This window comes from Pinus tabuliformis, chromosome 9, assembly GCF_031772625.1.
Source record: "Pinus tabuliformis cultivar Carrire ecotype Pingquan chromosome 9, CPIR1, whole genome shotgun sequence".
Taxonomy (NCBI): Eukaryota; Viridiplantae; Streptophyta; class Pinopsida; order Pinales; family Pinaceae; genus Pinus; species Pinus tabuliformis.
Genome location: NC_142307.1, coordinates 1,243,318,680 through 1,243,344,732, shown reverse-complemented (window position 1 = coordinate 1,243,344,732; position 26,053 = coordinate 1,243,318,680).

Here is a 26,053-nt window from a genome sequence, read left to right as displayed (position 1 = left end):
GATAAAGGTTGTAATAGACCCGGTGTCTTAATTGTTTCAACTTTATTTTGTTGGCAAACCAAACATTCCGCTACAAACTTTTGAATATCTGATTTAAGGCCATCCCAAAAAAATTCCTTCTTAACCCTGTGGTAAGTTTTTAAAAATCCTGAGTGCCCTCCTAAGGGAGAAGTGTGCAATTCCATAAGAATCTTTTGTTTTAGCTGGGAATTCTTACAGAGGTATAAGTGATCTTTGTACCATAACGAATCATTTTTCCAGCTAAATGTATCAGAAGTACTTGAATCTTGTTGTAGCTTTCGAATAAGTGCCCACACTTCTTCGTCATTCTTCCATTCCTCCTTTGCTTCGTTTATCCAATCTGGTTGGATAATAGAAATGGCACACAACAATGCTTCCATATCCTCATCCTTTCTTGAGAGTGCATCTGCCACCACATTTTGCTTCCCTTTTTTGTAGATGTTTTCAAAGTCGTAACCCAACATCTTTGTGACCCACTTTTGTTGCTCTTCAGAGGATAATCTTTGTTCTAAAAAGTATTTAAGGCTATCATGATCCGTTTTTACCTTGAAGTGTCTTCCCATTAGGTAGGGTCGCCATTTCTTAAGTGCATGGAGTATTGCCAACATTTCCTTCTCATAAATAGCTTTGCTTAAAAACTTTCCCTTGATTGGACGACTTTCAAAAGCAATGGGTCTTTCATCTTGCATTAGAACAGCACCAATTCCATTTCCTGAAGCATCACATTCCACAATAAAGGTTTTTGTGAAGTCCGGCGTAGCTAAGACTGGTGCTTGGCACATTGCCTCCTTAAGATGTTTAAAGGCCTTTGTTGCTTTCGGAGTCCATGAAAATGAATCTTTCTTCAATAATGTTGTTAGAGGTGCTGCTATTCTCCCATAATTCTTAACAAACTTGCGATAATACCCTGTCAACCCAAGAAATCCTCGCAGATGCTTTATGGATGTGGGGATTTTCCATTCCTTAATGGCTTTAATTTTGCTAGGGTCTACCTTAACTCCTTCATGAGATACAATATGACCCAAATATTCCACCTCCTGGACTCCAAAGAAACATTTGGATCTTTTTGCATATAATTGTTTCTCCTCCAATAGTTGTAGCACCTTGTCAACATGTTCAACATGATCCTTCCAAGACTTGTTGTAGATTAGTATATCATCAAAAAATACTAACACAAATTTTCTAAGGAATGGTTTGAAAATTGAATTCATCAAACCTTGAAATGTTGAAGGTGCATTGGTAAGGCCAAAAGGCATGACCAAAAATTCATAATGACCCTCATGAGTTCTAAATGCCGTTTTCGGAATGTCTTCAATCTTCATTCTGATTTGATGATATCCCGAACGAAGATCCAACTTGGTGAAGTAAATTGATCCATGCAATTCATCTAGTAATTCATCAATGACAGGAATGGGGAACTTATCTTTAATAGTGAGCTTGTTGAGCTCCCTATAATCTGGACACATGCGCCATGATCCATCCTTCTTGTGCACCAATACTACTGGAGCTGAGAAAGAACTTTGACTCGGTTGAATTATACCAGCCTCTACCATTTCTGCAACCATACGTTCAATTTCACTTTTTTGGACATATGGATATCTGTATGGCCTGATGTTTGGAGGAACACTTCCTGGAATCAGATGAATAGCATGATCATGATCACACATAGGTGGGAGACCTTTGGGAGTCTCAAATACCTTGGAATGATTGTCCAGGACTTTTTGGAGATCTGGAGAAATAGATGATTCCAATGTGGAAACATCTAGCGAACATAATTGTGCAATTACACCTCTTTGCTCCTTTTTTAGAAGCTTTGTCATGCCATTAGAGCTGATTATCTTTCCTGGTTTCCCTGCAATACCCCTTAATTCAACTTCCTTTCCTTCCATAGAAAATTTCATGAAAAGTTCTTGAAAATTAAAAGCTATTGTACCCAAGGATTGTAGCCATTGGACTCCTAGTACAACATCAGCACCTCCCATTGGAATGGAAAGCATTGGGCTAGTCAATACATATTCTCCCATGGATAGCTTGATATTATGGCACTTTCCAGAACAATTTATTGTTCCTCCATTTGCAATCATCACTTGACACTCTGGTGCTGGATATAGGAACCAATTCAATTCTTTTGCTACCCTACAATGAATAAAATTGTGGGTGCTTCCTGAATCAATCAACACTATTACCTTTTTCTTCTTGATTTGTCCTTCTATCTTGATGGTTTGAGGAGTGGTAATTCCTGCCAATGCATTACAAGATATGGTCGGATTTATTTGTTCTTCATCTAGGCTTTGTTTCTGGAATATATCCTCTTCTTTTGACCTTTCTTGCTCCTTTTCTTCTTCCTCTTCACAATCTATGTAGAATAATTTCTTCTCAGCACACTTATGACCTTTTGTGTATTTGCTATCACAATTGTAACAAAGCCCTTTTGCTCTTTTTTCTTCCAATTGTTGTGGTGTCAACCTTGTAGGTTGTGGAAGACTAGGGGCAACAACACTTCCGTCTTTATAGTTGTGAATGGTATGCTTCCTAGTTGCCATAATTTTGCTTTCCATTTTTCTTGCTAACCTGAATGCCTTCTCTAATGAATCAGGTCCCCAAAGGTGCACATCATGTTGGATATTATCCTTTAAAGACCCTATGAACACATCAATCCTATGCTCCTCTGGAATATCTTTTACCCTTATGTTCAATTTTTGGAACTCCTCAATGTGCTCCATTATTGAACCCTTTTGTTTGAGACTTATCAATTGGCTAAAAAAAGTGTTGCTTTTTGTATCCTCATAATGTGCTATCAATTCTTCCGTAAAAATTGCCCAAGTGATAAACTGTTTACGAGAACAAAGCCATTGATACCATACAAACTGATTTGGTTCCAAATATAAAGTTTCCATACGTACCTTTTGTGTGTTTTGCACATTATTGAGATCGAAGAATTGCTCCATCTGTAATATCCATGTGCCGGGATCCTTGCCATCAAACTTCCTCATATCGATTTTTGGAACATGGTGAGTCTTCGATCCAACATTAGAGTCTATGGAATCATGATTAACATTTCTTTTGTTCTCATCATGAGTTTCCTTTAGTACTCTTTCACCCTTAGTGACCATTTCTTGTAGCAACTTATCCATCTTATCATCCATGCCATCAATTTTAGCGTCCATGCCATTCACCTTAGCTTCCATGCCATCCATCTTAGCTTCTACACCTTTCTTTAAACCATCCATCTTAGCTTCTACATCTTTCCTTAAACCATCCATTTTAGATTCTGTTGCTTTTTGTGCAAGTGACACTCGTTGCACTTGTTCTTGTAATTTTGATATATCATATAGCATTTCTTCTTCTTCTTCATGAGTCATGCTAGAGCTTTCAGGCTCCTTACTAGGTGTTTGCATTTTCTTTCCTCGGGGCATCAGTTACCGATAATAATTCTCTAATATGCCCTTTGAATTCCTTCAAAATAAATTTTCAAACCAAGCTTAAGCAAAAATTAAAGAAAATCTACACACCTTTTTTCACTTTGTAGGAGCTCGATATTGACTCCGATGTATCTTTGTACTTTTTGATTATCTAGTTCTGAATTTGTGACCTGTAGTAGCCCTCTGTGTCCTCTTTCCAATGCCACAAGTCTGACCCAAATTGGATTCTCCAAGGAAGAGTTATGCGAAATCTCCCACCGTGACTTGATTATAGACTAGTTCAGTAGAGCGAACTTGTACGACGTGCCACGTGTCACTGTTTCAACCTTTGACTCTGAAAAATATATAAAAGAAAACTACAGTCCGTCCTCTTTCTGTAACTTCTTACGAAATTTCAATCTGATACTCAGAAAGAATGTTATGACGATTTTCCCCAGGTCACCTGTTTTGAGTGTAATTCAGGAGTCTGCAAAAAGACCAACTTCCTCAGATCATATCTCTGAAAATATCGCGCTAAAAACTCTGAAATTTGGACCCAAGGTTCAGCGAGATTTCTTCTCAAATGGGTTTTTTTTTTGCGACTTCTGAAACGTCACAGAAAAAAAGTTATAGCGAAAATGCCACTATGACCTATTTGGAGCAGCGAAACCCTAGAATCCAAAGCTCTGATACCAAATGTTATGAAACCAGCTCAAGAAAAGATAGAAAAGAAAGATCAACGCCTTAGAATTCAGCCTCTTTGAGGGGGCAACCTCCTTTACATTACATAAATGAACAATTCTTGGATGATACAAATGACAAAACCTCCTTTCTATATATAGGAATCTAAGGAGTCACAATATAATCCAGCCGACCTAACAATAATAATATAAAGCCACAAAAATAATAATAGAGGGATTCTATGGGGCACAGAAATAACAATATGTGGGTAATAGGGGCACAACAATATAAATAAGGGGTATAACTACAATAGTAATGGGGTAATCACTAGTATTATAGGGACCCAACACACAAGCACCTGAATGAAAATCATTCAATGCTTTCTCAGCTTCCTCATGTGTGAGGAACCTCCATAAAATCGTATCGATACCACGACGGTAAAGAGTGTCACCAATGATTAGATAATCTTTGGCTTGGTATCGGATACATCATTGTTGTGAGCGAGAGGTATCAGGCCAGAAAGTTTGGTTCTAGAGATAAATTAGTATATCTCCATGCCATGGGTTAGATGACGATATCAGGAACAAAGACTCATCCAAAATCGATGGTTCAGATGTTGAACCAATGGAGGTCAAGGGAAGGCCACAAAGTAGCTCAGCGAAAACAACGGATTTATTTGATTTGGAATTGATGAATTCCAGATCAAAATCCTCCAAAATGACTATCCATTTTGAGTATTTTCCCCCCAGCAATTGACGTGAAAAAATATATGTCACAGGGTTGCAATCCGAAATGACAGTGGTCTTTTGGAGCAGGATGTAGTGGAGAAATATATGTACAGCTTGCACAGCTACCAAAGCTAATTTCTCGACATAAGAGTACTTACTTTCTGTATCATTGATATTACGACTCAAATAATATATTGGATGTTCCATCCCATCTTACTCTTCGACTAAAACCATGCCAATGGTTGTATTTGTAGCGGAGAGATACAAGTAATAGTCATTTTGATAATTCGGAGAATACATTAATGACGCTCTAATCAAGGTATCTTTAAGAGCATCAAAGGAAGCTTGCACAACCTAATCCAAATGGAAGGGTATCCCCTTTTTCAAAAGACGTGTAAAACCTTTAGCCATTTCAGCGTAATTGGGAATGAACCTCCTCAGAAAGTTAGCAGTCCCTTTGAGTCTCTATAACTATAAAAGATTTGAAGGTGGAGGAAAGTCAAGAATTTCCTGAACCTTTAGTGGATTGAGTTAAATTCCATCCCTAGACACTACGAATCCAACCAATTGACCAGAACCAACACAAAACACACATTTGTGTGGATTGAGTCGTATCTTGTAGTGTCGGAACTGTAAAAATATAGCTCTCAAATGTTGCGGCTGATCAGCCCGCTTTCGTGAATGATCAAGTAAAGCATCAAGGTAATGTTGAAAAATATGCTTGATGTCATGGAAGACATAGTTCGTTGCCCTCTAAAATGTTTCCCCTACATTCTTCAAACCAAATGGGAGTTTCCTATAAGTGAATGTGCCCCATGGACAAGTAAAAGTTGTGTTAGATTGGTCCTGTAGGAGGATATTGATTTGATTGTAACTGGGAAAACCATCCATAAATGAGAAAATTTTGCATTTGACACATTCATAAATAATCTAGTTGATAAAAGGAGTAGGATAATTGTCTTTTGGATAGGCCTTATTTACATCCCTATAATCGGCGCACAAGTCTAGAATTATCCCTTGTTTTTCCATGATAGGAACAATGTTGGAAACCCAGTTAGTAAGAGGTATAGGGTAAATGAAACCAACATGCAAAAGCTTTTCAACTTCTGCTTTAATGACAATGGCTTTTTTTTGGATGAACAGGAGGTTGAAGCTGTCATCGTATTGGTTTGACATCTGGATACATTTTGATTTCATGTTCAACAATACTAGAGTCTATATCTGGCCTCTCCTCATATGACCATGCAAATATATCTCGAAATTCACGAAAGAGAGTACGATAATTATCAAGTTCTGATGGAGAACAAGATTTGCGACATGAATGTTTGATACAACATTAGGTTTGGCCAAAATATTAATATAAATTGTTTCTTCAATATTTGAAAGCTTTTTCTCGGAATCTACTGTATCTATGAAAACAAAATTCGAATGGAAATCAACAATTAAGGGGTGGTTAAGTTCATTTGAATAGTCTTCAATGTCATCTAGAAGATGGGAAGGATGATGATAATATTCCTAAGGTTCTTCTCCTATCATCATTGATTGGACGATTCCTTCATCTGTAGAAAATATACGTGGAAAAGGTTCTGAAGAAGTACCATATTCTAATGAACGGTCTACCCATACAATTGGTGAAAGTTGATTTGAGTTTGCTGCACAAGCCAAAAAAATTGATTGCTATGCAAGCTGAATGGGGCTTAGCGGCATAACTTCAGAATTACTATCAACTTCAGAATTGTTGGTAATCCTCCTTAAATCAAACGAAATGGAGGAAATCATGTTTTAAGTCCCTATTATTGCCACTTCCGCCAAATCAGATGGTGACAGTAGCGTAAAAGCACCCATTAGGAAAGGATATTTAAAGAGACCTACACCAACACTTTGAAGTGATAACAGGGGTCTGTGTACCAACAAAATGCTTCTAGTAGCATGAGAACTAGATGTAAAGAAGGCATGCTGATCGATAACTTTGATTCCACCTTTATGAGAAAATGAAATGATATGAAAGTACATGGAAAACATAGTAGCCATAGCATATACTGATGGCTTTCCGAGTAAAATGTTGTAGTCGAGGGGTCCGTTAACTACCTCATCTTCAACAGTAATTGTTTTTCCCCCTAGTTCAATTTGTAGGTTACTAAAAATCCCACAAGGTGTAAATGTGTGTTCGTCGGAAGCTTTTAACGTTGTTGGTGATCGTGATAATGGAGGTGAACCAAGTGTTTTCCAGCAGCTCATTGACAAAATGCAAGTAGATGCCCCCTCGTCAATAATAGTTCGGTGAACATTCTTATTGAGAGATTTTACTTAAATTAAGAATGCTAATTGTGCCGGTAACTGTGGTATATATCGTGCATGGTTGAAAACCACAAGATTGCAATCTGTAGGGTCTATTCCACCAATTGCTAATAGCAAAGCCTACTTTTGGGAGGGACAGTTTTGTAACACCCTGAGTTTCGACATAGTAGAAGGTGATTGAGAAAGGTCTTCTACTATGTTATAGTTCTGAGCTGCTTGAGCTCGAGGGTTAAATGTCGATTTATGCACAACTCCCTTGGGTAGTTTTATTATCAATTTTGGCGCAATAGGTGGTGGAATATTTTTAGATGAAGTCAAAGTTGAAGGATTAGGTTGATCAGTGGCCTGATTATTCGATGATGACGGTGGATTTCCATAATCTTTATTTTGTGTTGACACCAAAACATCGTTTTGAGGCTTTGTAATGGACAACATAAGTACTTGGGATGTGGAAGCATGGTCTGTCACAACCAAATGTGTCTCCAGGTTTGGAAACGGATCAGTCAACACTACAGATGTGTTAGAAGTATTTAGAAGCTTAGACACTTCCGAGTGGTGTGGAAAATCTCTTGTAAAATTCTCATCATTACATATTAGACATGGATAAGGAGGTTTCCTTGCCGAAGTAGAGGAATCAGATCATTTCTCTTGAGGGGGATTATCTTGTTTCTTCTTTTTTCCCCTTCTTCTTGCCTCCTGGTTGCTTTTGATTCTTGCCTTTGTCAGATGACATGGCATTGACTTCGAAAGCAAGAGTGTTTTCTGATGCATTGGAAGTTTGATTGAAAATGGCAGGTGTTTGACCAGATGGTCTACATGCTGTTTGTGTGCTTAAAGAACCAATCACACCATCACTGGCATGAGAGTATTTAGTCAATGGTGGAGGAGGAGGAAAAGTGAAAGCTGGTCGGGGTGCATTTGGAATGTTGTCGTAGAGCATTCCTGATTGTGTATAAATCAAATACAAATATTGGGTATGAGTAATTACTTGCTCTTCTGTGACAACTCCACCTTTTGCCAAATCCTCGGTGATTGACGAAAACAAGGATTTTATAAACCACTCAGCCAAAAGCTGATCAGGAACATAAGTCTTAACCATTCGATGATGATGCCGCCACTCACGAATATGATCTGATATATGAGTACTAGTAGTCTGTTTAAAATTGGTTAGGAGTTCCGTTCTAGTCTCGTATCTAATACGTAACTAGAAGTGGGTCAAAAATGTGGTGGCTAAAGTCGTAAAGTTGTCGAAAGAAGCTCGTGGTAACTCAATGTACTACTTCACAGCCGGAACAGTAAGATTTCTTTGGAAAAGACTGAGTCTAACTTAGTCATCATTTAAGGAGTTTGATGAACACCACAAATGAAAATTCATGACATGATTTGATGGGTCTTCTCTAGGATTTCCATTGAATTTCGAAATGTCAAAAGGTAACTTACGTTGAATCACCGGTCGACATGGTGCATAAACAATTAGATCATTAGTGAGCCAGTTTAAATGTGGTAATTCAAGAGTTGCTACAAATGACAACTGTTTATTCAAGTTAGGTTGAGAATACCCAGGATATGATGGAATTACCTGAGTAATAGGTATTCTCATACCAGCATAGGGAATTTGTATTTGGCAACCTTGATAAGGTGGTTGTTGAACAAATCTAGTATAAGGTTGTTACTGGTAACTAGGTTGAATTTGTGGTTGTCCATAACCAGCAAAACCTTGTTGACCAGGACCTTCATAAGATTGATATTGTCCAAACCCAGGCTGAGCTTGTTGGGCAGGTCCAAATTGGGGTTGGAATTGCTGGAATTGATGCTGTTGATATTGGGGTTGTCACAGTTGTTGAATCAATTGTTGTTGTAGTTGGTACAACTATTGTTGATTTAACAATTGTTGCTTCCTAGCAAAGTAAGGTTGACTAGGTTGTGAATAAACTATACTAGTGTAAGACTGAGTCACTCCAGATAAAGGTACACTAACCTGACGTTGTTGGACCCCGGACAGAAGTGGTTGTTGTATAATAGCCTAAGAAACTTGGGCCTCCTAACTTGGAACTTGTGGTTGAGACGTAGAAGGACCAGTTTTTACAGGTTGAGATATAACAGTTTGGACTTGTGACTATTGTACATTGGTAACAATAGGTGTAGTAGGAATAGTTGACACAATTTGCATTGGTTGTGCTAGATACACAAACCTTGACTGAACTGGCATTGTTGGTTTCCATTGACAGACTCGCATTCCAGACTGACCTGAATATGATGGGATACTACCATCTGATGGTCCTCCAGGATATGGAGGATAAGGTGAATAAGCATATTGTGCTCCATATGGTGGCAATCTAGTAAGTAATGGATACATAGGTCGTTTTTGACTAGATTGCGCAGTTCGATATTGATATACAGGATCAAACTATTTGGTTCCCGTAAATGAAGAACCAGGTAAAATTACATTTGAGGACATGGGTGATGACCATGGTGTAGAAGAAACCCCTAAGTGGGTTCCAGATAAAGATTGGTAACCAATCGAGACAGACAATTCACCATATAGATGTGACTCAGGAGTAGTAGAAAACATCGAAGAGGTTGCAACAAAATATTATGCTGCACCTGCATCAGATGATACAGTTTGAGATGTTGACAGTTGTTCAACCATAGTTAACGACCTAATTGATGTCCTAAAGAAGCAACGGTTACTTGAAAAGAAGTAGGATCAAAAGGAGAAGTAAAATGAGGAGTATGAGGGTAAAGATATATCTCGGTTCCAAAATGGAATGGGGTTCCAGGTGTAGTATCTTCTTCAAATTCTTCCTCAACAACAATTAAACCAGATGGAAGAACTTCACTATCAGGTCCGTAATAGCCTTCTAGTGTTGGTAAAGTCAAAGTTTCAGTAGTTACTGATGTATGAGGGTTAACCGGTTGATCATATTCTAGTAAAGTAACAACTTCTGAATGTTCAAATTTGAAGTCCAAATGTTTTGGTAAAAGAACAACAGTTTCAGGGACAGGTTCCTGAATAACTTCAAGTTCAGAAGTAACTTCTATTTGAACTATGATAGATTCTGGATTAACTTCTGGTTGAACTAATTCAAGTTCAGAAGTAATTTCTTGTTGAGCAACTTTAAGTTGAGGATCGACTTGTTGTTGAACAACTTCAGTTACCATTTCACTAGTATTAGTTATAGTGTCCTTAGGTAATTATGAAACTTCTTCTTCAGTAACAGATGTACCAGAAATAGTTGGAGTAATTGGAGTCTCAGTACTTACTAAAATGGATGATTCTAGTAATTTAGATGGAGAATCAAGAGTTCTTGATGTACTTGACTCAGTTAAATGAGACCGCTTTGACCGAAAAGCTGTAGCTTTGGGTGGCAAAGGCGATTTTCTCACTGCTCTACGTGAACGACAAGGTAAGGGTTGATGTTCCTCCACGATTGCTAATTAATTATATTACAAAAAAGAAATAAACAAAAATGGGTAATCTAGGCAAAAGGTTTACCAAGCAACTGTGAACTGTAGAATACCTCCTGGCAAACCAAGAAGTACAGGCAGGCATTCTCCTCGAATGTTGTGTTCGATGTATCACCGTGTATAAGGTGACTAACTTGGTTACCTAAGGATGGATAGAAACCTAGTGTTGTCCTCCCATATATACCTGAAAGTACATGGAAGCCAAATCTGTATAAGTGTTGTCTAATGTAAAACTGCATAGTGAGAGCATTCCCACATACTTCACGTACTATAACATCGCCCCATATACCCAAAGGTACGTAGATGAGCTATGATATACTCATGTATGTGGAATGAGGTATAACATTTGGGATGTATTGCAGACAAGTTAGCGGCAGCTTCTTTGTTTTACGACTTCAGAACACATCTCTAGCCTAGAACCACTAAATGTTTTTCCTTAGGTGACAATGCTCCATTAGGTAAATTGAGGTTAATTTTAAGTTGATCTTGCTTATGAATTTTCCTTTCAATTTCACCACATGGTGTATTCTGAAATTCCTAGGAATGTAACTATTATGATAATAATTATTTCCATTCAATTTAACAATGAAAATATTAGCTAATAAGGACTGAGCAATCAGATTTCTTTCGATCAAAGAGAAAAGAGCACAATCTAATGCAAATTCCATAAACTATTGCTATGAACACACACAAACTTTTTCAATGAAAAATACATGTATTTCTTTTCAATTTCCTTAATGTGAATATGAAAAAAAGGAAACTAATGCACGTACAATCAATCAATCTTTAACAAGAACAAAGACTTTTTCGGCAATTCTGTTTCGAAGGAAAATAAGACTTTTACGACACTTTCTTTCAAACAAAGATTAATCGACTATAATCTAACTTTGACTATGGATAGATAATGAAAAAGAAAACATTTAAGAAACATTAATCAACCAAGTCAAAATAGGGCTAGCAAAGGAGATAAGAACTTTTTTTCTAAGACATGACATTCATTGATCAATCAGCAAGCAATCAAAAAGAGGAAGTTTGGCAAAAACACATTCCAAAGGTGGGAAACTGACCCTAGGAGGATCAATGTAGCCCTAAATGGGAGATAGTGCACTTCATAGCACTGTCCCTAAGCCAAGGGTGCTCAGCAGCACACTGCGTCCTTCACAAGCCTGTACTGGTGACATTGATCCATTTCAAAACGAAAACTGACACAGTTTTGAACAAAATTCAATGCAATAGAGATGAAATACAATCAATGAAAACAAGTAGGGTCTGTAAGAGTGTCCTAGGAGGTGGATAAGCTACTGGGAAGGATGATCTTCCCCAGTGGAGTCACCAATTTATTTTGGAGAATTTGGTATCAAAGGATAAATACTAATTCCCTAGATAAGTAGCCATATCTAGAACAACAATTTAAAGCACTCTAGCCTTTTCCTCTTATCTCCTTTGTATCAATCCTGTAGCTCCTTCCCGTACTTACCATGCTTTAGAAGTACCTGTAGACATCAACAGAAGATAAAGAACTTATCAAGGAAAAAGATCTATTGAATACAAGTAAATGGAATTAGATACATTCACACATATAAGCATCATATAACCAGATAAACATATGGAAAAAGGTTGAAATACTTTATTGAACAGAAGAAGGAATTACAACCATCAAGTCTGATTCGAAGTCATTCCTCCAGCTTGGATCCCATCCACATCACATCAAAAGCATGAGAAACTTATAGCATAACAATACGTGTCTCAAAGTCAATTCTCATAGCATCATTATCTCCTTTCAATTCAACATAGTCTAGCCTTTGATCACTTAGATGAGTGCTCAATTTATAGAAATATGAAGGAGGTTATGTCATAAATGGGGGTATTGAATGGAATTCCATACTCATAATTAGTTACATGAAGGAAGGGATGAGAGGATATGATGCATCTTAACTCATTCCTCATCCATTTTCGAGCTCATAGGAGTTGATAAGTGAGAGAAACTTCTAGAAGACTTCGAGACATAAGAATATTCCCCAAACCTTATGTGAATTTTGCTCAATATCTCCCAACGCAGGTGAAAGAGGGCATAAGTGCTCTAGAGAGCACCTTGGCATGGACTCAACTGCTCTGCAACACACCCTAACATGGGCCTACCTATGCTAGTCCCTTTAGAGGTCATTTCAAGATGTCTTCATGTCATGAAACTGTCTGGGAAGGACGAATTCAAAGGGTTGACTTGTTTAGGGCATGTAGCAACAGAAATTAGGGTTTGATGAGCCCTAAAACACTGATCTGGATGATGGGAGTGATGTGCCTAAATGGATTTGTAACACTTCCTCCTATTTCCTTACACAATTATTTCTCCTAAAGAATAAGGAATCTCCTATTAGGTTGTGCAATTCATAAGAACAAAGTCTCACCTGCTACATGCAAACATTGGACACTCACTAGTATACATTAATGACTACACTGATTCACTTTTCCTCCACTCAACTAGGAAATTCGAAATCCATGCATGACTAGGGATATTTTTAGTAAATTGACTAGTTAACTGAGAGATCAGTGAGTTAACAACAGGTACAACTACTCAATTGAACTCCTACTAACTCTATTGATGAATAGAGCTCAGATAACTAAGTTTAACTAACAGTAACGCCACTAGATTTCTAGATCTCAAGAATCAACCCATGCACAACTCTACTTCTTGCCTATAAAGTTAAATTAACTTACTTAATTGAGTGACATGGCCATGTAATTCCTGTTAACTACAACACAAGTCACCATGCTAATGTGGAAATTCAAACTTCTCCATTTGACTAAGGCAAAATTCAAATGAATCCTTTTCTTGCTACAATTTAATACTCCCTCTTAGTAAGAAAAGGGTTTTGTACAACCCCAATCTTGCTCTTGTGGAGGAATGCAATGTAACACAACTAACACTCCCTCTGATTATTGTTGTTGCTACCATAATAAATACAACTAAGAAGCATCCAAAATACTAAATAAAATGTGTCTCTGAGGTGCAATTGTCTCATGAATCTATGGACCCTGCCCAAATATTTACAACTTTGGGACTAAGGCTCTACATCACCTCACCTCACTCCTCGAGGTATAGCTACATGCATGGTGAAATATACCTCTAGATTTTAGATACGTTTAACTCAAACACCAACCTTTTTTACTTGTCTAGTAGAAACATGCTTCAAATATGCCTTCCCTTTACTGAAAACCACATAATATCCTCTTTCTTGAAGTACAACTACAAAAACTAATTTTTTCTTTAGACCAGGAACATACATTACATTCTTTAGGTGAATATGGGAGCCTAACTCCCTCTTAAAGGTGGAAATGCCAATCCCTTTGGTACTATATCTCCAATCACCTCCAAGTTGTATGTGTAATTATATTTCCTTCTCCTCTTGGATGTTGAAGGCACATACATTACATTCTTTAGGTGAAGATGGGAGCTTGACTCCCTCCTAAAGGTGACAATGCCAATACCTTTGGTACTATATCTCCCATCATCTCCAAGCCCTACGTGTAATTGTATGTCCTTCCCCTCTAGGCTGTTGAAGGACTCCTTATTTCCTATCATATGAAATGAAGCACTAGAGTCTAGGTACCACTCACTCCCTCTTATTGTGCTTTCCATACAAGCAATAAGGGTGAAATCCAACTCAAATTGTGATGTGAGAGAATATCCTCCTATTTCTACTACATGTTCCTTATTGGATTTATTATGTAGACACTTGGTTGCATAGTTTCCATACTCATGGTAGTGAAAGCATTTAATTTGACTAGGTTGTTTCTTCTTTCCATGGTTCTATACGTATTCTGCCTTGCCTTGGGCCTTCTTGCCTTTGGTATTCTTTCCTTTGACAACTAGATCATAGTCTTCTTCCTCATCAAATCTTAGTGAGACTCCATCTCTAGTTTTTATTTCGATATTCTCTTGCAACAAGTTAGACAAAAGTCCCTCCCAATTTGGGAGATTGTCTCTTCCATTAACTGTATCTTGATAGTTTTTCAAATACTTCAAAAGACCAAGGAGTGCTAAGATCACAAGCGCAGGTGGTAAGACAATCTTCCCTATTCCTCCAAGCTCATCTCTGACTTCAGTGAATCTAGATAGGTACTAAAGAATGGTTTCATTTTTTTTCATTTGAATGTTCCTAAGCTTTTAACAATGTAAACTTTGAAATGGGAACTGATACTATTACCCGTTTTGTAGAGATAGCAAAAAAGTGACCCGATTTTGAAAAGGGGTGATGCAAAACACACATGTTTTTTTTAGAGGATAGTTTTTGGCACTTTAATTTTTTTATGTATATTACATTTTAGAATGGTAGTGATTTTCATGCTGATTTAAAAAAGTGAGTATTCTGCATCATGCCCTTTTGTTAAAAGACCTATTTTTTGACTTTAAATTTTCTAGTGTATGAAATGTAAATAATTATTTTTTAAATTTGATAGTTTTTGAAGTGGTCATTGTCTTGATATTTTCTTGTTTTTTATTTTAATTTTTTTTTTTTTTAGTGAGGTTTTTATTGTTTTGCATTTTTAAATTAGAAAGTAGATATTTTGAATTTTAGATAATCTACATATTTATACATCCTTAATTAATTTTTCAATCCACGTGAAATACTTGTTTCTAAAAAACAACGTTTTTTAACAATGGACATAAAAATAACTATTTTTAACATAAATATAACAAAAGAACTACACGTTTTGATAATTTTTTGCTAGAATTGACATGTCAAAATAATAATTTTTATACGAAAATTTTAACTAAAATGGTTAAATAGTAGATTTTTTTTATGAATTTCATGTCAAAAAATAATAATAATCACCTTTTTTTTCAAAAAATAATGATTAACTTAAAAATCAATGCGAAAATCGCATATTACAAATATTGAACGCATAACAACCTTAATTGATTGATTATTCTTCTCATAAAATGTCAAATTCAAAACATTGCAAAGCTTGATTTCCAAGCATAACTTAATTTTAATCAACAATGTCACGTAATCCATACTCTTCGTCCTCTAGAGTTTCATCATTGTCTTCTTCCACAATATTTTCTGCTCCTTTTGCTCATTTTCCTCTTGTAATGGATCTTTGACGTCTGCGAATCTTCCAATGTATGTCTTTCCAAACATTCCATGTAATGGTGGTTGCGGTTCCTTTGCCTTTTTTGCCACATGTGATTCACTAAAGTCCCCTTTCTTCAACCCAATTTCTTGCATTGCATCTAGAAGAAATTGAAGAGCATTAATTCTTTGCCAAATGAAATTGCACTGTAATGTATCTTTCTCAATTGCAATGCAATTTCTTCCTTTTTGAAGGCAGCATGCTAGTGTTGTATCTAATTATCAAGCACAAAAGAAATAATGAAGTAAATTAGTACAATGACATATTAATTAAAAAAATAACATATTGAAATCCAATTCCATATAACAAAACTTACCCGAGCCAAAAAATAAATCCAGAACCCAATCCCCTTCATTTGAACATATGTCTATAAGATAGTTAATCAATAATTATGGTTTTTGATAAATGTTAACTATCTCTCCTTTTGTTTCTTTGTCTTCATATGTTAGTTTTCTCACAACAACATCATTAGTGAGTATTTGGCTATGAATCTTTCCATCCACCCGATTAAAAATCATAGACATGTGGCTATCATCTTCTGCCCAACTATCAATATGAATGAACTCACAGTCATTTATAAATCGTTGACCTTCATTGTTAAGAAGATTTGACTTTTGCCTGTAACATCAAATAGTAAAAGTTCAACTAACTTGTACATAAATGAATTTTTTCACATTAATCAAATATAAATTTTAAACATCTTACCATGTAAGCTACATCCTTGAATTTGTTTTCCCCTTGAAGCTTGACAATATCATTGCCAATTGTGTGTCTGAATGAAATGTCACAAATCTCCATAATGGTGATGACATCACTTCTACAAATCCCGCAACCACTTTATTAAAAGCTTGATAAGTATAAGGGTCACTTTCATAGTAAATGTTTGGAATATTGAAACCATGGGGAATATCTGCAATAACTAGGGCATAATCCCTTTTTGGTATGAGTTTAGCAATGTCTTCATAGTTGCCTTGTATTACTTGATATTGAATAGTGTCTAGCCCATTCCAAATGAAATGATTAAGAGTTGGATCAAGTTCAACATTCTTAATACGTTGCTTCCTCAGTCTTTGGATCTTTATTTTTTCAATAAAAGTCTTGAAACTGTCTGGTGCTCCATTGTCTTCCTTCCTCATATTTTATCAACTAAACAAATATATCTCTAAGTTTTAAATTAAAAATAGTACACAGATGAATAAAAATGAATGTATAAATCAAGATACCTTTTTAAATGCAAGATAAAAGGCTTTTAATGTTGATTTAGAACTTGAATTTGGATAGTTGCATACAACATCATCCCAACTATCTTCATTCCACAATCTAACCATTTGTTCTTGAATTTTCATGTAAACTTTGTGACTGCATAGATAAAGTAAGAACAAGTTAATATAATGATATGTATAACAAATACTACCAAGAACAACATGTTTTATTTATAAGATAACTATAATCTAGAAATAAATAAAAATAATTCAACAAACTTACTTTTGAAATTCTTCAGACATTTCCTCCAATGATAATTCCCCTGACCTCACATGAGATAATATTGTTTTGACAATTTTTTCATCTTTCACTCATTGCATTGCCCTCCAAGTTGTGATATTCATATTGTCTGCAAGTTGCTTCAGTTCAAGCGCTGATTTATTGTTGCTACATATCAATGGCTTAGACTTTTTGACTCTCTGTTTTTTAATGCCAATGTCTTCCTACATGCTAAAAATCTCATCAATCAACTTCCAAACATCTCCAGTTCTAAATGCCAATTGGAAAATGTTATCAACACCTCTGAATAAATCACCATTTTTGTTGCCTTTTCCACCTTTTGAATTGGTTTTCTCTTCAATTTGATAGCCTATTTCCATACAACATTCCTTTCAGAAATCTGCAGTAACATTTATCCTATCCCCACCACATTTTTCTTGAAATTCACTACGAATAAATCTAACCCTTTGGATGAAAGTCATAGACATCCTATATTCATTATCTGAATTATGATCCCATGCCACTAACTTTACTTTTGTTTCATTTAAACCAACATAAATGATACATTTCATTATTTCAAAATGTGGGTTATTAGGATATTCCTCCATCAATTATCTTTGAGCTTCTACAGAATGGTTCCCCCCAAGCACATAATAATTGTATTCAAAACATTTTGACTTATCAAATTCTTCTTTCTTGGGAACTTGAAGTGGATCAACAAGAAGCACATAACTAACCACATGAGCATATGTATTGTACCTCATTAATGTCTTCAAGTTGTGAACATGAAGATGATGTGGCTTTCTAATTTGATATTGACAGTGTCCTTCACTTGCTTTATAGGTTTGCCTGACATTAAGCTGAAATGTACGACCACCATCAATTAAGTTTATCTTTGTCAAATTCTCTCGAATGGCATTTTGTTTTGTTTTGATAATGCCATCCTCTAAATCATCTCCTGGTGTAATGATTTCTCTGCTTTCTTTTGAAGTTTCACTAGGTTCTTGACTGTTGGTAATGACTGGTACAAAATCTTCAACTTTACTTTTCTTGGTCATAACATTCCCAATAGATTGATTCTTGGGCATTGTTACTTTTGTTCTTTTATGGCTCTTCTCAGTACCAATGTCATCTTCAGTAATGGCAACATATGCTTCACTGTCAATTTCAACTTCATCGTCCTCAAAAGTAACTTGTTTACCCTTGCTAGATTTATCCACCAGAGGCCTTTTTTTTTATTCTTTGCATGTAGTTTTGTAGCATCATCAATTACTACATTTTGCTTGTTTTCCATATCTTCTTCTGACACTGAGTAAAAACTGCTGACAACTTTCATGATATCATGCTCTATGAAATGAATGCCTCCCAACCTAATTAAACAACTTTCAACAAAATTCTTCCAAACAAAATATCATATGTCAATAAAAAACAAAGTTAAAAAATATAGCGAGACACTTTGAAGAACGAAAAATACAAATATAAATAACAATACTTACGATGTTTGGTGTCATCTCATTTACGATTTGTTTACACAACTTTGTAGATGCCTCTCTCGTGTCATACAATGGATATGATAGTCGATATTTAATCCTTTCATGTGACTTGGGAGCTTTTGTAAGTATGTAAAGAACTTCAGTGTTCAGTACCGAACACATATCTATGACTCTTCCCATCACCTCAAAAATTCTGTTATCATTCGATATATCAATATATAGATATATATTCATATTTGTGCTTTCTTTTTCTTTCACATACCAGATTCTTGATGGAAATTTCACCTCTTTCGAATTCTTTCAGTCTGAAATCATCTTCTTATCACTTGAAGCACTTGAAATATTTGTAGTCATGAGCTTAGGTGGAGTTCATTCACCAATGTTTCTTGAAGATGCACCTTTAAGAGTCTTTGGTCGAAAAGATTCACTAAAATTTTCTTTGATGCCATTTTCCTAAAAAATAGAAACACATAAATCAGTAAATAATAAAAACATATTAACTTAAATTAAGAACGAAAATATATCATAAATTTTTTATTTGAATGATCAGAATCGCCCCGCCAATGCCACCCCCCTCACCCTCCTGCCCTGCGAGCACCCTTCCACCTGCCCATGCCCCCTCCCTCACCCACCACCCTTCACATTCTAAAAGGGTATGCATTAACATTCTAGTGTAAAAAAAGTAAATCACGAACAAAACATTCCAAAATTAACTATGTATATATTATATGAAATGTCTGTTCTTTTAATAAGTACAAAAAAATATATATGTAATGGCACCCCACCACACCCACCGGCGCCTTACCCCATCTACCCCACCTGGGCACCCTCATATCCCCGCCACCAAACCCACCGGCGCCCGCCCCCCAACTGCTCGGGGGCCCAACCCTACCCACTGGCGCCCGCCCCCAAACCGCCCGGGCACCGCACCCCACCCACCGATGCCCGCCCCCCCGAGCTTCCCGCCCAACCCAAACCCCTAGCCCCCCGGCCGCATCACCCCAATCCTCGGCCTGTGCCCTCCCCCCTCCCCCCACCAAGGCGGTCGCCCTACCCCACCCACCGGGTGCCTGCCCCCTGGCACCAACCCCCGACACACCACCGCAACCCCCGGCCCGCACCCTCCCCCAACCCCCCCCGCGGGCACCCCACCCCTTCCCCCTGCCCGGGCGCCCCACCCCACCCACCTCCACCCCATCGGGCACACGACCTCTCCCCGGCCACCGACGCCCCACTCCAACCCTCGGCCATCGACGCCTTCCCTCCCTCCCCCGGGCTACACTCTTCCCCACCCGTGCGCCCCCCAACCCCCGGGCGCCCACCCCCTACCCGCCACAGCCCCCGGTGCCCGCCCCTTGTCCTAACCCCCAACCGGCACCCTCCCCCCACCCCCTCGCAGGCTCCCCACCCCTTCCCCCCGCCCGACAGCCCCACCCCACCCACCGCCACCGCCTGCCCCCTGCCCTGGCCACCACTGCCCCACTCCAACCCCCGGCCACCAGCAGCTTCCCTCCCTCCCCTGGGCCGCACCCTTCCCCCGCCCGTGCGCCCCATCCCCTTCCCCTGCCTGGGCGCCCCACCCACCCACCGGCACCCCCCCGGGGCGCCCGCCCCCCACCCCCAGTCCTCCCTCCCCCCTCCCTTCGCTGCCCTCCTCCTCTCCCTCCCATGACCCGCCCCCGGCCGACGCCCGACCGACGGCCCACGCCACGCCCGACAGGCCGCAGGTCAATTCCGGGAATCGCCCTGCTGCCTGCCGGGCGGGGGCGCGGGCCGCCGGGGTGGCGCAACTGAGGAACGTACCACCTCGACAGCCTGCACCCTTGCCCAACATGTGGTAGGGTGATTTCGGGAATCGCACTGCTGCCTGCTGGGTAGGGGCACGAGTCGCCGGTTGGGCGCCGGCCAAGGGCAGGCCGCGTGAGGGAGAAGAAGAGGGCAGGGAGGGAGAGGAGCGGGAGGGAGGAGGGAGGGCATGGGCCGGTGGGTTGGGTGGAGTGCCCGGGGGGCGTGCGGACGGGTGCTTGGGGGGTTTGGGGGCGAGGAGAGGGGGGAGGGCGTGGGCCGGGCGGGGGAGGTAAGGAGGGAAGGCATGGGCCAAGGGTTGGGGTAGGGCACCTGGAGGTGGGTGGGGTGTGGCGGGCGGGCGCCCGGGGAGGTGGGGTGGCGTGGGGCAGGCGGGTGCCAAGGGCATGGGTGGTGGGGGGCGGGGCGCGAGTGGGGCAGGCGCCCAGGGATGGGCGGGGTGGGGCGCATGCCGGGTGTGGGGGGCGCACGAGGGGGATGGGGGAAGAGGAGGGCGGGGGGGTGTGCGGTGTGAGTGGGGCAGGGGCCCGGGGATGGGTTGGGTGGGGCGGGCTCCTGGGGGTGGGAGGTGCGGGTGTGGCGGGCACACGGGGGGGATGGGGGAAGAGGAGGGCGGGGGGTTGTGGGGGTGCTAGTGGGTGGAGGAGGGAGGGCGCGCGCCTAGTGGGTGGGTGAAGGAGGTGGAGGGCACCCCCGGGGGGGCACACAGGGGGTTGGCGAGGGTGGGAGAGGGGGCTGAGGGAAAGATAGGCGTAGGGGGGAGGGAACCTGATGGGGTGGGGAGAGGTGAGAGAGGGGGGTGAGGTACGGATGGGCGCGGGAGGTTGAGGGGGGAAGGGGAGGTGAAGGGGGTAGTGAGGGAAGGAGCCCACCCCACGACACCACGACGGCCCACCCACGGGTATTGAGAGATTGAGTTTGATTGGGCCCACCATGCTCATGACGGATGTAATTGTTATTTTGGCTCAAAAAAATTATTAATTTGAAAAAAAATCTTTTTCATTAAACTAATTTAATATGAAAATTTTCAAGGAAACAAATTTAACTTACCTTTCAATTGCGAGAATTCTTCGATGAATATGTTATTGATAGTGATGTAGCTGCTCCACAAATTCATGAGTCTTTCAACTATTTTCAGAAAGTCTGGATGTGATGTGAGTAATAGTGATAATGAAATTTTAATATATAAGTGAAATTACGGAGATGTTTTACCGTAGGGTTAATATGGGATAATTTGTTTTAAAATATTAGAAAGCGAATATTGTAGAATTGTTTTACAATAGGTTAAATGTGGGATAATTTGTTTTAAAATATTTTAAAGCGAATATTGCAGAATTGTTTTACAGTGGGTTGATGTGGGATAATTTTTTTCAGAATATATTATAAAAATAAAAAAATAAAATATTCAATTGTTTAGTAAATATTATATACTTTAACTATTACAATAATTAATCTAGAAATTGTAGTTTACAATTTTAATTTTAGTGATTTATTTCATAAAAAAAAATAGTTTACATTTTTCAATAAATTGTAGAATAAAATAATGAAGGTAAATAAATCTAACAAACTTTTTGGAGGGAAATATTTTCGTGAAAATTTTTGGAGGGAAATATTTTCGCGAAATTTTTTGGAGGGAATATTTTATTCTTTAATCTATATAATATCCTTAGGAGACTCCATTTGTATCATTCAACATCTTCTATTTGAAAGGGATGGATTGTTTTGATAGTGAAGTTTCGATTTATACACCATCAACATCTTCATCGCGTAACAACTCTATTCATATTGATGGATATAGCGGGAATTCTTTCACTATGAATAGAAAGTCAATTCTTCCACTTAGTCCTGATTCTAAAGACTATGAGAGTAGCACTGATGAAAGAGGGGATGGAGAATTTCAAATAAATAAAGAGTCATAGATTCCACTTAGTCCTAATTCTAAGGACTATGAAAGCAGCAGTGATGAAGAGCATGATGGTGAAGTTCAAAAGAATGGAGTGTCACGATGTCCACTTAGTCCTAATTCTGAGGACTATGAGAGTAGCAGTTTTGAAGAGCATGATGGTGAAGTTCAAAATAATGGAGTGTCACGGTGTCCACTTAGTCCTAATTCTAAGGACTATGAGAGCAGTAGTTTTGAAGAGCATGATGGCGAATTTCAAAAGAATGGAGTGTTACGGTGTCTACTTAGTCCTAATTCTAAGGACTATGAGAGCAGCAGTGATGAAGAGTGTGATAACGAATTTCAAAAGAATGGAGTGTCAAAGTGTCCACTCAGTCCTAATTCTAAGGACTATGAAAGTAGCAGTGATGAAGAGCATGATGGTGAAGTTCAAAAGAATGGAGTGTCACGATGTCCACTTAGTCCTAATTCTGAGGACTATGAGAGAAGCAGTTTTGAAGAGCATGATGATGAAGTTCAAAAGAATGGAGTGTCACAATGTCCACTTAGTCCTAATTCTGAGGACTATGAGAGCAGCGGTTTTGAAGAGCATGATGGCTAATTTCGAAAGAATGGAGTGTCACGGTGTCCACTTAGTCCTTATTTTAAGGACTATGAGAGCAGTAGTGATGAAGGATGGGATGATGCACTTAGTCCTAATTCTAATGAGTATAAAAGTAGCAGTGACAAAGGATAGGATGTAGCATCTTCAATAAGTAAATAGTCACATTTTTGACGTAGTCCTAATTCTATGGACTATGAGAGTAGCACTTACAATGCACATGAGTAAGAATATCCATTAAACATCGAGTCAAATTTTCCATTCAGTCCGAATTCTAAGGACTATGACAGTAGCACTGAAGAAGGGGAAGATGAAGAATATCCTCCAAGTCAATATTTGAAAAGCAGAGTTGATCATAGTGTGGATAGCATTCCTCTTAATGATGATGAAAATCCTTAGATACAAATGATGATCCAATGATGGAGATGTTGCCCGGAAATATTGTATCGAGGAGTAGGAGCAAACCTTTTCGTATCAATGGAAGTTGTTCTAGTTATACAAGGGGTAGAGTAGAATATCTGATGAGAAGAAGTTCTATCAATGCTCTCATTTCAAGTGAATGTTGCCAAAAAAATTTCTTGAAACATATGGATTTCACATTTGCATTAGAAAGCAGGAAGAGATATTTGTCAATGAATAAAAGCATGCAAAATTCCTATTTAGTTGGGTGCATGCAATCTACATTGTCAGGTTATGATTATCATATTAGGAATTTATTTATGTGTAGAAAATATTTCAAAATGTTTCATTCAATTGGGAATTTTCATCTCTTGAGAATTCAAGAAAATTTGGAAAAGGATCCCACATTTTATTCAGAAGTACGTCATAAAAGAGAGTTTGGGCCATTATCAAATAATGCAATGTCATGGGTGAAAGATTTCTTTTCAAAGCATGGAGAGTGTATGCCAAATAGAGAGACAATACATATTCCAGATAATTTCTCAAGATGAGAAATCTACAACTTATACAAAGAATATGCAGAAGGTGCTGAGGGACATGGCCAGTTTATTACATATCAATATTTTGTGAAGGTATGGAAGAAAGAATTCAACAATGTTCATATTCCTAAGAAGACAAGGATGGGGATTTGTAGTACATGTGCTTCTATTAAATCAAAAAGGGACAAATGTGAAGGCTCAGAAAGAGGTAAGCGTTCATAACTTTAACTTTTAAAATTGTATAGTCATCAACTATGAAAACATATTTCTTAATGAATTTCTTTCATGTTGTATAGATTTAATTGTCAAAGAACTTTAGGAGCATCCAGAACAACAAAAAAATGAAAGGAAGAAGTTGTACAAGCGTCGAAAAAAGTGTTATGATAATCTGAATAAATATTTGGGTTTAATAATTAATGGTATGGACCAGAAGAAAATAATTTTACCACATTTTGTTCGCACACCCAAAAATTTACAGGAGGAAAATTTTATTCAGTTTCACTTGGTCGGTTGTATGGTTTTCAATGGGAAAATGTTGCCAAGGATGTACTTCACAGCTCCAAATATTCATAATGATGCAAATCTGACCATAACCATAATTCATGATGTGACTTCTCATTGGTCTGGTAATCTTCCTAAAGTTTTGTATCTACAATTGGACAACACTTGCAGTAAAAACAAAAATCAGGTTGTTTTTGGATATCTAAACATGCTTGTTGAATTGAGAATTTTTCAAAAGGTAAAGGTTGGTTTCCTTCTTGTTGGGCACACTCATGACCATATTGATCAGATGTTTAGTCGTTTTTCAATCACATTGAGGAGGAAGGAAGTTGGGAGCTTTCCATCACTAATTGAATGTATTAAGAAATCATAGATGCCAGAACCTACTTTTGATGTGTTGGAAGAAACTGTTGACATGTGAAGGTTTATTCTGGGATCATATGGTGAGGAGAATGCATTGAACAAGTTAATGACATTAGCTTCCAACATCAATTTCGTATCAAAAAAATTGATGGGAAAACACTAATATGGGGCAAGAAGCATTCAACTACTACAGAATGGGCACCGTCATCAGGTTTGCAATTTTTGAAGTTCATTCTAGATCATCCAATATTTGCATCGAAAATATTGTTATTACAATCAGTTGGTGAAGTTCAGAATGCACGCAGACGAAATAGAGATATAAATTATTCTGATTGCCTAGAAGAAATAAAAAAATGTATTAGATATACATATGAGTACTTTGACATTGCTGATTCAGTTTGGTGGGAGTCATTTTTCAATAATCAAAGTGATATCATTTCAACAACAACAAATGAAGATATACCTTTGAAAAATCCATTTATTTGGCCACAAAATGTGTCGAATGAACATGAGGAAGTAAACATTGTTGAACAACAACAATCTCAAGGTATTATTAATTCTTCACAGGCAGCAGAAAGAGAGATGTATATTGGTTCTAGAAGATCTCGTGCACAACATGAAGCCATGGAAGACCTTTATAGGGGTTCAGTACAGGATATTAATGAGGGTTGCATGATTACAGTGCTAGCAGATGGAGATCCCAATGGCTATCCATTTTGGGTTACTAAAGTTATAAAGGTCTTTACAGAAAATGAGGATGTTACAAGTGTTGAAGTACATTGGTATGCCACAAATACACACCCATTCAATGGTGTGTATAAGCCAGAGATGGTAGTTGACAAAAAAAATGGTGGAAAAAGAAAAAGAAAGGGTACAAATATAAATCGCCACCGCACAGACATATTAAAATTGGAGGATGTTGACATACTTGTTTATGACTTCAATTTAACAAAGAGAGCCACTCTTCACTTCAAGATGATAGAGATTCTGAAAAGGTTGTTACCAGAAGGAACAATGTTGACATGGGAGTCTACTGAAACCAGTCATAGATCTAGAAGAATTTTGAAACCTGAAATGATGGGCATGCATGTGGAGTCAGATGGGGCACTAGTTGATGAAAGAGAAGAATATGGAACATCTTCATCAGCATCCAATCACTCATCCGAAGATGTGAATTTTGATGGTGTGCAAGAAAATATGAGTAATTTTGAATCATTTTTTAAGACAGTTTTT